Raw genomic sequence first — 13,865 nt, 5'->3', positions numbered from 1 at the left:
AGCAGCCACCAGAACTAGGTGGCCAGGTGGGCTTCTCTAGGCCTCCATCTGCCTGGTGATAGGAAGCGTAAACTCCGGGCCAAGTAGAGCAGAGGCTGCTGGGAGGAGGCCCAAATTCCAGGGACATCTAATGGCCCATTGGTGGTCAGGAAAGAGGCCTATGGTATGCTTATCACAAAGAATAAATTGTTTCCAAAGGGAAAATAAAGCCTCCACAAAGATTTGTTCTTCCAGTTATGGGGCTTGAACACAGGGCCTGACCACTCTCCTTGATCTCTAATTGATCATGCCTGGTAGTCTACAAGTTGAGCCCCAACTCCCCTTCCAGCTTTTTCATTTTTGGAATCAAACACAGGGCTTCAGGCTTGCTAGGCTACCACTCTATCACTGAGCCACATTCTCAGCTAGGATGATTCCCTGCCCCCAAACCCATATGGCCAATCCTCAAATAAATAGGAATTAGGGGCTAGGATGAATATGAAGCACAAGTCTGGTTCACTTGGAAATACTCCTCTGCCCCCTCTTCGACACCCTTATTTAAAGTTTCTCTTTTACTATTGAGGGATGAGAGAGGGAGAGGGATGTCCGAGAGAGGAGTACGAAGAACAGTGGCCCCCTGAGTCCCACAGCCTCCCACACACAAGTGGTCCTACAGATTCCCGTCTTACCTGACTCAATGTCATGTCTACACTGTCTCCCTAACCATGCAAGGCTCAGAATGAAATAAATGTCAGCCCTGGCCTCAGCCCACACCCAGAGTAGAAGCTCCTAGTCCCAGGCTGACTTCCACTTCTGACTTCCCCGAGTTAGGCTGGACCCACCACTCATCACTGTGTTGGTGTCAATGATCTCATGGATGGATTTCAGGAAGAAGGTCTATGTCAAATAGCAGAAGCAGCAGTGTGAGCAGGGAGGAAGGAGCCAGGGCAATTGGTCTGGGATCTTCCTCCTTGGAGCCATCCTGTCAATCCAGAGCTATCCTGACCTGAAGCACAGCCAAGGCCATGAGGTGGACAAGATAGTGGAGCACGGGACTAAAGGAGGTACTGCTTTATCTTGGCGCACTTGAAATTTCTAATATTTGGCCCATGCCAATCCCAAAGCCAACATGCAATTCCTCTCCTTGTTGTTGTTGTCCATGAGCTGTTGCCCCTGACCTCTTTTTCTCAAGGCTTGTACTCTACCACTTGAGCCACAGGGACACTTCTTGTTTTCTGATGGTGCATTGAGGATAAGAGTCTCACACACTTTCCTGCCCAAGCTGGCTTGGAAGCCAGATCTCACCTTCCTAAGTAGCTAGGATGACAGGCGTGGGCCACCAGTGCCCAGAATGTGATGCCTTTTTAAAGGATCTTGGCAAGTCTGTAAAAGGAACCCCAAAGGGTCTGGATAGACCATGATCCAATCAAGGAGCTGGGATTGGGAAAGGCTGATCGGGGAAGCCATTCTGTTCCCCAAAATTATAGATGTCAGGTGGTGTTGGATGCGTCAAACTCCTAGGCCAACAACCACTAGACTTAGTGGGAAAAAAGGTAGAGAATACCCAAAGGTTACAGTGTAGAAATCTCTGATTTTGCATGCATATGGGTTGTGTGTGTGTGTATGTGTGTGTCTTCAATGATGGTGGGTTTCCCCTCCCCCACAGTGCCAGAGAGTTAATCAGACCCTGAGTTGAAATCCCAGTCCTGTCAGAAAAATGGTTCAAATTCCAAGGACGGTCTTAATTTTTTTTTTGACCAGGAACGTGCCCTATCTTGAAAGCACTCTCTGTGCTATGACATCATTCTATTCAAAGCAAATTTGTTAGCTGGGTGCTATTCTTGATAACAACTATGGATGTTCACTGATAGAAATACATGTATATATACACAAACACATGCAGTTACTGGCTCTTTTTTTTTTTAGTGCAGATCCTGAGGCTTAAACTATGAGCCTAGAAATTGTCCCTGAGCTCCATTTACACAAAGAGCACTTTATTGTGCCTTAATCCATGATACTTCATTAAATGGAGGCATAATTTAATATCTAATAATTATTAGTAATATATTACATGTAATTTAATAATATATAGACATCTAACATTCTATAAATATATTTATATTTAAATGTACAGTAGAATATACATATACATCTCTCTCTTTCTCTCTCTCTCTACATTTATATACACGTATTTGCAACAATTTACACATCTATCTCTTTATATATTGGCCATTCCTCGGGCTAGAACTCTGGTCCTGGGAACTGCCTGGCATTGAATTTGTTTGAGGTTGCTGTGCTTAAACTGACCCCTTGATGAATTAGACATTCCAGGCCCTGAATTCAAATCCCAGCAGTGCCGAAGTCAATAGGTGGAGTAAGAAGCCAATGTTGACTTGATTTCCTTTCTGTGGAAATATTGTGCCCTAGGTACAACATGTAATATCTATGCAAATACATATGTATGACATATATTATACTTGTGTACAAATATTATTTTTGCCAGTTATAGGGCTGGAATTCACACACTGGGAAATTCTCCAGATTTTTTTCTTCTAGGAGGTTAGCTTTTACTTCACCCAAAGCACAATAGTGTTACCCAGTCCCTGAGTTCAAATTCCAGGTGTGGCAGATAAAATGGCCCAAACTGCTAGCCAGGACCTTAACTGTTTTTGGGTGCAGGCACGGGGCTTGAACTCAGGTCGCCACAACTCTGCCTCAGCCTTGATTACCCTAGGCTGCGGTGCAGCGTTTACACCCACAGATGATCCAGGGATCCTACAACCCGAGTTCAACTCCAGCTCTGGCAAAAAAAATAAACCAACCAAGATGGAGGAAGAAAAACCTGGAAGTTTTAGACAACAGTTTTACCTTTGTTTCCTTAGCACTGTGACCATCCTGGCTCTCAATGACTCGGCTTGAAAATTGCACATGTTCTTGCATGGCTGAAGGCTGGCTGGCTGTCAGGGAAGCCTGAGCCCAACCAAGACACCTAGGCCCTGAGTTTGATCCTAGGAATTCCACCTACTCGTTCCTATCTATAGGAACAATAATAGAATCTTTGTAATGTACCAATTGAACTACTGATTAGCTAGTCATTGTAGTATAAGATTGTACGCAACAAATACAGGTCATTGATTAATTTAATTAATACTTTATTAAGTCTCCTACCGTGATTAATTAATTGAGGCATAATTTTAGACCAAATAATTAATAGTAATAGAATATATAAAAATAAGATATGTCATCATTCTTTAGAGTTATAAACTAGCATCGACATAAATGTCTGGTTCTCTATATAACTTTATTTAGAGATTCATATACATATGTAAATATGCACACATACTGCAATCTACATATCTACCTGTTTATATATTGGCCACTCCTAGGGCTTCATCTCAGGTCCTCAAATTTGCCCGACAACTTCACTTACGTCAGACTGGTGTGCTAACATTGACCCATTCATGAAGTGAGCCTTCTAGGCCCAGAGTTCAAATCACAGAACTGCCAAAAACTTAATCCTGGTGGAAGTAGGCAATTGTCCCACTTGTTTTCTTTATTAGTGAAAGTCCTGGGTCTCAGGAATGATTTACATAGGCAAATCTATGTTCAATGTAATAGGATGTAAAAAATGTTATACATGTAATCATACTCTCTAAAATATATAATAAATTAATAAAAAAATGAATACACTAACTGCAATATGCAGTAAACATGTGTATGTAAGTATAAATCATGTATTTAAAATATTTACGAATATTATTTTTGCGAGTGCTAGGAACAGGCCTGTCTTTCTTGTCTTCCAGCCTTGTGAGCTTTCCCTTCCCCCACAGTACTGCAGATTTACCCAGACCCTGAGTTCAAATCCCAGGCCCCACAGAAAAAATGACGTGAATACAACACCAAGTAGCCTAATAATTGTTTAAATATTTTTAATGTATATATGTACGTATGCATGTATGTATTAAGTATTTTTATTTTGTCAAGCACAGGGTTTGAACTCAGGGCATTGCAACTCTGCCTCAGCTTTGATCACTCTAGGCTGGGTTGCAGCCACTGGACCCACAGCCGAGCTTAGGTTCCTGGGCCTCAAACTCTGACAGGAAAAATAAATAAATAAAATGACACAGAAAAAAAAAAAACAGCAACTTGCTGATGGCTGCCAGTTTTACATTTGTTTTCTTTTCAAGGTGACCATCCTGGGTATAAATAACAGGGCTGAAAAGTGATGGTAACCTGGCATTGCTGAAAGCTGTTGGGCTTCCAGAGAAGCCATGGGCCAAAATGATAACATAGGCCCTGTGTTCAAAGGCGGATCCTGACCCCTACCAATGGAGGGAAATCCTAAGAGTCTTGTTCCTATTCATAGGAATACCGATGGAAATTTATGAATGTCAAGGTTGAATTACTTGTTTCTGAATGATACTAGCATAAAATTAGAGTGTAATTTTAGGAGGCCGGTGGATTTTAATGAATATTTTTTGACACATTAACAGAATTCTATTAATTACATGGACACTATAGTTTCGGGACAGTGGTCGATATAATTAATAAATCATTAAGGATGAAAACAGTAATATAATTACATGGAGGCATAATAAATATCCAAGAATTGGTAGGAACATAGCCTATATAACTAAATAATGTATAGACATCTCTGGTACTCTATAAAGATCTATATTTATTTGTGTACTAACATCTGCATGTCCATATGTTCTTGTTTTGTCAACCCCTGGAGCTCAATCTCAGGTGCTGGGAACTGCTTGTTGGCTCCATATGCCCCAGGCTGGCGTGCTGACACTCACCCATTCATGATTGGGCCATGTAGGCTGTGAGTTCAGATGCCAGCACTGACAAAAATTGAATCATGCAGTAAGACACAGGGAGACACATGTTTTTTTTTTTTTTCTGTGAAAGTCCTGGGTGTGAAGTTTCATACATAGGCAATTCTATATCCTATGTAATAAATGTACTAAATATTCCATGTGTTATAGCAGTCAATAAAATAAATGGTAAATGAATAAAATAATAAAATGAATAACTACACTAAGCACAATATGGAGTCAACATACGTGGCTCAATCTCAGGGCCCGGGCACTGTCTGGCAGCTGAATTGGCTAGTGGCTGCTGTGCTGGCAGTCACCCATTCATGAACAGAGCATTCTTTGCCCTGAGTTTAGATCCCATAACTCCCAAAAATGTAATTGAGTGAGAAGCCAATCATGACACATGTTTTCCTTTTCTGTGAAAGTTCTCAGTGTCAGGTATGATGTATAATTTGGATGCAAATCTATATGCTATGTAATAGGATGTAATAAAGGTAAAAAACATCATAGGCAGAAGAATTGCCACTACAGTGAATCAGTAGTGAATCATTCTAGGATAAAATTAGATGCAATAAGTATAGTTTGTGCACTAAGTTTAATTAATATTTTATTAAGCATTAACAGAATAAAAATTACATGGAGACATAATTAAATAACTAATAATTTGGAGTAACACATGATGCATAATTTAATAATATATAGACATTGGTCTCATTCTATGAAATATCTAATTATATGTATAGATATATGTATATATATGATAAACAATTATAAGATATTGAGTAATTATTAATAAATGCTTTATTAGTTGTTAACTGAGAGACATCATTAAATGGAGACATAATTTAATACCTAAGAATTGGTAGCAATATTATCTATAATTTAATGATATGCAGAAATCTCTTTTTGTGTACAAAATATTTATATACAGCAATCGCTATTTATTTATACCTTGTTCACTCCTGAGGCTCGGTGGTTGAGTGCTCTCATAGTAAGCATGGAGCCCTGGGTTCGATTCCTCAGTGCCACAAAACAGAAAACTCAGAAATTCTGCTATCTTTCAATCAGTTGAGTGCTAGCCTTGAGCACAAGCGTTTAGCGACAGTGTCTAAGCTCTTAATCAAGCCCCAGGTCTGATGCCCAAAAAAGGTAGGATCCTCTAACTGTAATTATAGAAGAACAGAACTTCAAAAACCTCATTAAAGAGCAAGCTAGTAATCTGGTGCTGACAGCTGCCACCTAACCTGACTTAGCCACAGGTAAATCGCTGCAACCCAGCTCCACGGGTTACCCATGTCATCCTGGCTTATGCCCGTCATCCTAGCTGCTCAGGGGCTTTAAAACACAGTCCTGGCAGGAAGTCTAAGAGACATCTCAAATTGTTGCTCCAAGTGGTAGAGCTTTGAGTTCAAGCCCCATGGCTAACAACCCCTCCCAAGAAAAACACCCGACTAAACCTTTAGATGTGAGCTTGTATGGTTTGTAAATTTTTCCTCCAAGAATGGTGATACTGATGAAAGCACCCTAACTCTAGTGACAGCTTGTGGAATGGAGCTATGAGCTGAGTCCTCCATAGGGTTCTCCGTTCTGAGGCCTGCACATGGTGCTATGTGCTGGGTCTTTCACAGGATGCAGTGTACTAAGTCCTGCATTGGGATCTGGTTGCTGAATATTTCACAGGATGTTGTGTGTTGAGTGGTGCAAAGACTGCCATGTGCTATGTCCATAACAGAGTGCATTCTTACAGGTTGTCTATGTAAGAGCTCCACAACTTTGATGATTATACAGACATGAATATTGAGGCTCAGATAGGTCCCCATGTCAGGAACAAAATTATGTATTACTGAAGACTCATGAGTTGTCTACAGCAGACAATGGTTTGGTTTATTTTTTTCTTGGTCATGACCTTGAACTCGGGACTGAGGCACTGACTCTTACCTCTTGGACTCATGGCTAGCACTCCACCACGTGGACCCATGGACCCCCTTGTAGCAGAGGCCATTGCCAAGGGGGCAGTAGCTGAAGTCTGTCATCCTGCCTTCTCGGGAAGCTGAGTTTTAAAGATCTGGATTCCAAACTATCCCAGACACAAAAGGTACCATGAGACTATTATCTCTAATTCACTACTAACAACCTGAAGGGGAAGCTGGGTGCTTGAGCTCATGTAGGATATCCTACCTACTCAGGAGGATGAAATCTGAAGAGCATGGTTCAAAGCTTGCCTAGGCAGGAAAGTCCTTGAGAAACTTAGCTCCAATGAACCACCAGAAAACCGGAAGTAGCTCTGTGGCTCAAGTGGTAGAGCACAAGAATGGACTTGAAGAGGTCAGGGACAGCACCCATGCCAAGACTTCAACTCCTTCAATCGACAACAACAACAAGAACAAAAGGCAGAAATAAACTAACATAGCTTAAGTAGAGGGCTGGGAATGTGCCTTAGTGGTAGAATAATTTGCATATATGAAATCATGGGCTTCATTTCTCAGGACCACATCACTAGGACAAAGCCTGAAGTGGCTCTGTGGCTCAAGTGGGAGAGGGATATCATTCTACAAGAGAAAATAGGTACAGCACTCATGTCCTAAGGTCAAGCTTCAGGACTCATGTATATGTGTGCATGCACACATACCTGTGCACACACACACCGTGGTGTGCACACATACACACTCACACACACATACACTCACAGACCAGAAGAAATGTTGTTACACAAAATGATAAAGCACTGGGATTCAGCACCCAGGCCCTGTGTTCAAACCCAAAACCTAGGCACCCAGAGCCAAACTAGGAGAAGTCAAAGGTTTCAAAACCTGATGAGCTTCACCAATCATAGATGTCAGGGAGCTTTGTGATATCCAACATGTGCTTGGATTTCCCAAGCCTCCGCAAACATAGGAGAGGCATCATAGGCCCAACATTGCCTGCAATGTATCGTTTCATTATGTTCAGTGCCCTAGTTGTCTGCCTGAAGGACTCCTGAATTATATTGAACACTGTAACTGAACACCAGAATATAGTCTCACAAAGGGAGGATAAGCACACAGAACTTGGCCTGCCATCGGAGGTGGCACAAATGAAGGTCTTCTATTAAAACAGAGCACTGGGGATAGAGATCAGTAAGGGTACAAAGAGGTCTTATTCTCCTGACCTTCACTCATCCTCACTAACTGGCACAGATGGAGTTGTTACCGAACTGTACAGGAGTGAGGGCTTTTGTGTGCCTGTTCAGGCAATGAGAAAGTTTTCCTCCAGCAGGACTGTGATGCAGAGAAACCCTCAGGTTACACTGTGAACAGTGAGGGGACCCCCGGAACATGCACTATCTTGAAAGAAGTCTCTCTGTTATGAACTCATTGTACTGAATACAAATTTATTAGGTTGGCGCTATTCATCATAGCTACTCGGGAATTTCACCTATAAGAATACAATAAATAGACAAAGACATGGAAGTACAGGCTCTTTTTGAGGGGGCAGGTCCTGGGGTGGAAATATGAGCCTATGCATGGTCCCTGAGCTCCTTTTGCTCAAGGGTATTGCATTAAGCTTGAGTCCAGCCCCACTTCTGGGTATTTCTGTGATCTCTTAGAAATAACTGTCTCATGGACTTTCCTTCACTGGTTGCATTCAAACTAAGTTTCTCTAAATCTCAGCCTCCTGAGGACCTGGGATTACAGACAGCAGCCACTGGCACCTTATTTCTTCTCTTCTTCATTTCTTAATCTGGACAATCTGACTTCTTAACAGGGTCATTCCCAAGGTTTTAATTTATAAGTAAACTACCAAATGTTCTTTATAGCTGCTTTCCCTTAGAAGGATTTTCTCTCCTCATTTTCCCCTCTGGTCACAGGTTTGAGGCCAAAAGTGAGAAATGAGTGTCACAGGATTTGGGAGCAAATATCCACAGTACATGCCAGTTATGTCACTTAGCATTGAGCTGCTGTGAATTTACTGTCTCAGCATATGAGGGCCGAAAGCTGGAGTGATCCTCATACAGTCTGCATTGCTCCTTTTGCCTATAAAATGATCTAATAATTATGAGTGTTTTGTGTCTCCAACATTAAGTGTCTAGAACCCACTAGGAGCATCTTCATGTGAAGGGTTAAAGTTTTGAGGCAGTGATCGCTTGTTGCTTGTTTCTAGCAGAGCAACTCGTGCTGGTAATCCAAACACCTGGTTGGTTGTGTGCCTTTATAAACCCTGCAAATCTTTAGCTCGGGCTTCTCCTCCAAGGCTCCGCTGTGTGAGAGTATAGGATGAGTCCCAAGCAATAGTCCGTTTAAATAAAACATTAAAACAGCTGTAAAGTCTGACTGTGGATGTTCTTCGTGGTGGGGATCCTGCAACATGGGTATAACATATTAGTGGGGGCTCGTCCAGGATCCCCCCCAAAAACCCCCCAGATCTCAGACTCCAAAGGTAAAACAGAGCTGTCTTTGTTAATTTGTCTTGTCCTATCATTTGTCTGTTTTACTTTCATTTTCCTTTGTGAGGATGGCCACTCCAATTCATAAGGGGTTGTTGAAGCAGAAGTGCTTGCACCACAACCCTGGAGCAACTGGGAGATGTCCAAGATCATCTTTTGGGGCGGAACCCCTCCATGTGGGGCAGGAGTCCTTGGAACCCCGCTGTCTGTGGCGGCAGGGGCGGTCCTTGGAACACTGGTGTGTGTATTGTAGGCCGGGGGTCCGTTCAGTTTTGGGCTAGAACTGACCAAGAGGGCCTCTGTTAGGAGGCCCACTGTGGCTCTGCTCCTTCTGCTGTGTGGCGTGGGTGTGAAACCCCATCGTGATATTAGTCAGTGGACCAATTTGGGAGATCTCCACTTTGTAAGGCTTTTTTTTTTTTTGTAACTGTAGGGCATGAATGTGTTTTGTTTGTACTGTTTATTGTTTTTTGGACTGTACATCTGACGGGACTGGAAACCATAGGCACCACTCCATCTAGCCCCCTAGACTTACAAAAAGAAACTGACACAGAGGGAAAGAAAAGTACCCCCTGTTTTTTCAGGGAGATAACTTGGATGAAGAAATGTTTCCTCCCCCATACTCTCCTTTCCAGGTTCATTTTGCAGAACCTGTGAATGATCAAGAGGAGGAGGGAGCTATAGAACACTCGGCACTTGCCCTTAAAGTTTCTGAGGGGCCAGTCACTCGACAATGCCATCGTATCAATCCTCCTTCTAATGCACCTGTTTTTCCCTTATGCCCCATAGGTCCTGTGGATGCGGATGGTCAACAGCAACTCCAATACTGGCCATTTTCTACCAGTGATCTATACAATTGCCACACCCAAAATGCCCCCTTTTCTGAGAAACCCCAGGATTTAATTCGTTTGCTTGAAATTATTCTCTTTACTCATCAGCCCACTTGGGATGATTGTAGTCAGCTTTTACAGGTCCTTTTTACCACCGAAGAGAGAGACTGTATCCAAGAGGCGGCCCAGAAATATATCCCTGGCCCCACAGGAGCACCTATCACAGATCCTGCCCTAATCACTACCTATTTTCCTGAGATGCGACCAACATGGGACTACAATACAGTTGAAAGTAGGGAGCAACTCCTCGACTATCTCCAGGCTCTGTTGGCAGGTCTCAAGGTGGCGGATTGCCAAAGTAATAATATGGCCAAAGTTTATGATGTTAGGAAGGAAGTGAAATTCCAACAGCATATCTTGAGCGGCTCATGGAAGCTTTTAGTCAATATACCCGTATGACCTTGAGACCCAGGAGTCGGCTCAGATGATTATGTTTGCCTATATAAATCAAGCTGCACCAGACATAAAGTGAAATTTGCAGGCTCTAGACAGACTTGGTGAAAAGTCTATTAGGGATCTCGAAGCTGCGGTGAAAAGGTTTACAATGAGAGAGAGAGATAGAGTAGCAAATACAGGAAAGGAAAGACAGGGAACGTGAAATTGAGTGTGAAAAGAGTGACCAGGCGAAAGAAAAGAGGCCAGACTTGTTGGACTCGCCACTATCGCATGCCGATCATACCTTGTTCACAAAAGGCAGCAGTTTCATTTGAAATGGTAAAAGGTACACCGGTGCAGCAGTCACAATGGACACTGAGATAGTGTGGGCAGAAGCACTCCCCCAGGGAACGTCTGCACAAAAAGCAGAACTAGTGGCACTAACAAAAGCCCTACAGAAGGGAAAAGGGAAGAGCCTAAACATTTACAAGGACAGTTGGTATGCTTTTGCCAATGTGCATGTCCATGGAGCCATTTACCCAGAGAGAGGGCTGTTGACAGCTGATGGAAAGGCTATTAAAAACGAACAAGAAATTTTAAGCCTCATCCGTGCCTCATGGGAACCAGTAAATATTGCCACTGTCCTGGACATCAAAAGGTAACTGATTCAATAACTGAGGAAATAACTTGACCGATCAGGCAGCTAAGGATGTGGATCTCCAGCCCAGAGCGGAAGTAGACCCAGGGCCATAAGCTTTGCCTCCTGAGCCTCAGTACTCCCAAGAAGACTTGGGGTAGATAAAGAAAATTTCCATGGACAGAGAAAGAAATGAAGACTGGAAGAAAACTGGTGAGGGGAAACTTATCTTGCCACAAAGATTGGGCAAAGGATTCTTAGGAGAATCCATCTGGTCTCTCACATGGGAACCTGAAGAATGGAGGACTTGCTCCTAAACTCAGAAGTAAAAATCAGGCAAGGAAATCAACTCATTGAGGACATTGTTAAAAATTTTAAAAGCTGTCAGCTCACCAATGCCCCTAATCAACTGGTTACAAAAGGAGCTTGCCTCCATGGAGATAGGCCAGGTGTGTATTGGGAAGTAGACCTCACAGAAATTGAAACTGGAAAATTTGGATATAAATTTTTGCTAATTTTTGTATACACCTTTTCAGGATGGGTTAAAGCCTACCCAACAACGCATGAGACTGCGAACATCATGGCTAAGAAGATCCTGGAAAAAATCCAACCCAGGTATGGCTTCCCATCCACCATCAGGTAGGAATATGGACCGGCTTTGTTCTCAAAAGTAATTCAGGGAATAGCCACGGCACTGGGGACGGATTCTAAATTGCACTGTGCTTATAGACCCCAGAGTTCAGGGCAGGTAGAAAGAATGAATCGGATTCTAAAAGAGACCTTAACTAAATTGGCCTTAGAGACTGGCCCAGATTGGGTATCGCTGCTTAATTTTGCCCTGTTTAGAGTAAGAAATTCACCCATTTAGCTTGGCTTTACTCCTTTTGAAATAATGTATGTACACCCCCCACCCATTATCCCTAGCCTTCAGACTGAGTTGCTTGCTGATTTGGATGATATTGAATTTCTGTGTAAGCTTGACTATTTACAGCTGGTGCATAAGAGGATGTGGCTCCAGCTTAGAGCATTATATGATTCTGCTTCTATTCCTACCCCCCCCCCATTTGTATAAACAAAGGGACTGGGTGTTTGTTCGAAGGCACAACCTAATATCTCTGGAACCACGGTGGAAGGGACCTTACATGGTGCTAATGGCTACACCTACTGCCCTTAAGGTGGATGGCATTGTTGCTTGGACCCACTGCTCCCACACCAGAACGGCTGATCCCTTTGCCCTGGACAACCGTGAGGAAACATGGGAATTCTCCAAGCATCCTACCCAACCACTCTGCATACACCTCAAGAAAAGAAAAATGAACTGATTGTTACTGGTATTGTTGTTTAATAGTATGGTTAGGTCAGTTAAGGACCATACCCATTCAAGATCAAGAGCAGTTGGAGTTTAGTTTGGGGATGGAGCCACAAAATTGTGTCTCAGGACCATAAGTCAATGGGGGGAATGAAGGATTAAAGTTGTGAGGCAGTGACCACTTGTTCCTTGTTTCTAGCTGAGCATCACATGGTGGTAATCCATACACCGGGTTGGTTGTGTGCCTTTATAAACCCTGCAAATCTTTACCTTGGGGCTCTCCTCCTAGGTGCTGCTGTTTAGAGTGTAGGACAAGGCCGGAGCTGCAGCCCGTTTAAGTAAAACCTTAAAACAGCTGTAAATTCTGACTCTCGGTGGTCTTTTTGGTGGGGGTTCTGCAACTGGGGTATAACAATGTTTCCATTTTTCTCTAGTACTCGTAGAGATTGAGACTAAGGGTTTGTGTGGAGCGGATCCTCGGTGAATCCCTGAGGAAACCACTTGAAGCCTCCTCAGGAGAACGCCATTCAAGCCAGCCGAGCAGGAAAGTCTCTGAGACTATTTTCTCCAATAAACCAACAGAGAACCAGAAGTGGAGAAGTGGCCCAGAGGGTAGAGCTCCAGCTTTGAGAGAGAAAACTGAGCAGGAGATACAATCCAGACCAGGCAGGAAAGCCTGGGAATTGCTTATGTCCAATTAACTACCAGCTGGCAGGAAGTGTAACTGTGGTGGAGGTAGAGCTTCAGCCTTTAGCAAAGCAGCTCAGGAACACATCAGTCCCTTGGTTTAAGCCCTGGGATGGCCACAAGAAAATTCAAAAAGGGAAGGTCAAGTTTATATATCAGTGCCCTACCTACTTATGTGTGTATGTATACTACCTCCCGTAGTGTAAACTCTGCTTTTATTTACTGGTTTATTTTTCAGATATGCTAGTTGTGCATACTGCATCATTCTCTTCATTTCAGGCCCATTACTTTTTCTCTTCCAGGGTTCTAGGCCTGTGTCTTTATATGATGCACACTGAAGCTCTCAGCAGCCTTTATTTAAATTTTATTATGAGGGCAATTCAGGAACAATCACAAATCAGGCAGGGGAAGAGAAGATCAGGTTTCTTAGAAGTAACTGGTATTCAGAAAAATAAACTTGAGAACATAAAATGCTAGCATACTTATGTAAAAATTGCTATTAAGGAAAAAATGAAGGGACTGGGAATATAGATTAATGAGTGAATGCTTGCCTAGCATGCAAGAAGCCCTGGGTTCGATTCCGCAGGCACCAGTACACAGACAAAGCCACAATATGTGCTGTTGTTCAAATAGCAGAGTGGTAGAGACAGTGCCCAAGCCTTGAGTTCAACCCAACAACTGTCAAAGAGATAGCTACCTAGGTAGGAAGGTAGGTAGAGAGATAGAAAGAAATAAAGAGAAA

This window comes from Dipodomys spectabilis, unplaced genomic scaffold, assembly GCF_019054845.1.
Source record: "Dipodomys spectabilis isolate Male_0828 unplaced genomic scaffold, ASM1905484v1 ptg000249l, whole genome shotgun sequence".
NCBI lineage: Eukaryota > Metazoa > Chordata > Mammalia > Rodentia > Heteromyidae > Dipodomys > Dipodomys spectabilis.
This window is presented reverse-complemented; position numbering follows the sequence as displayed.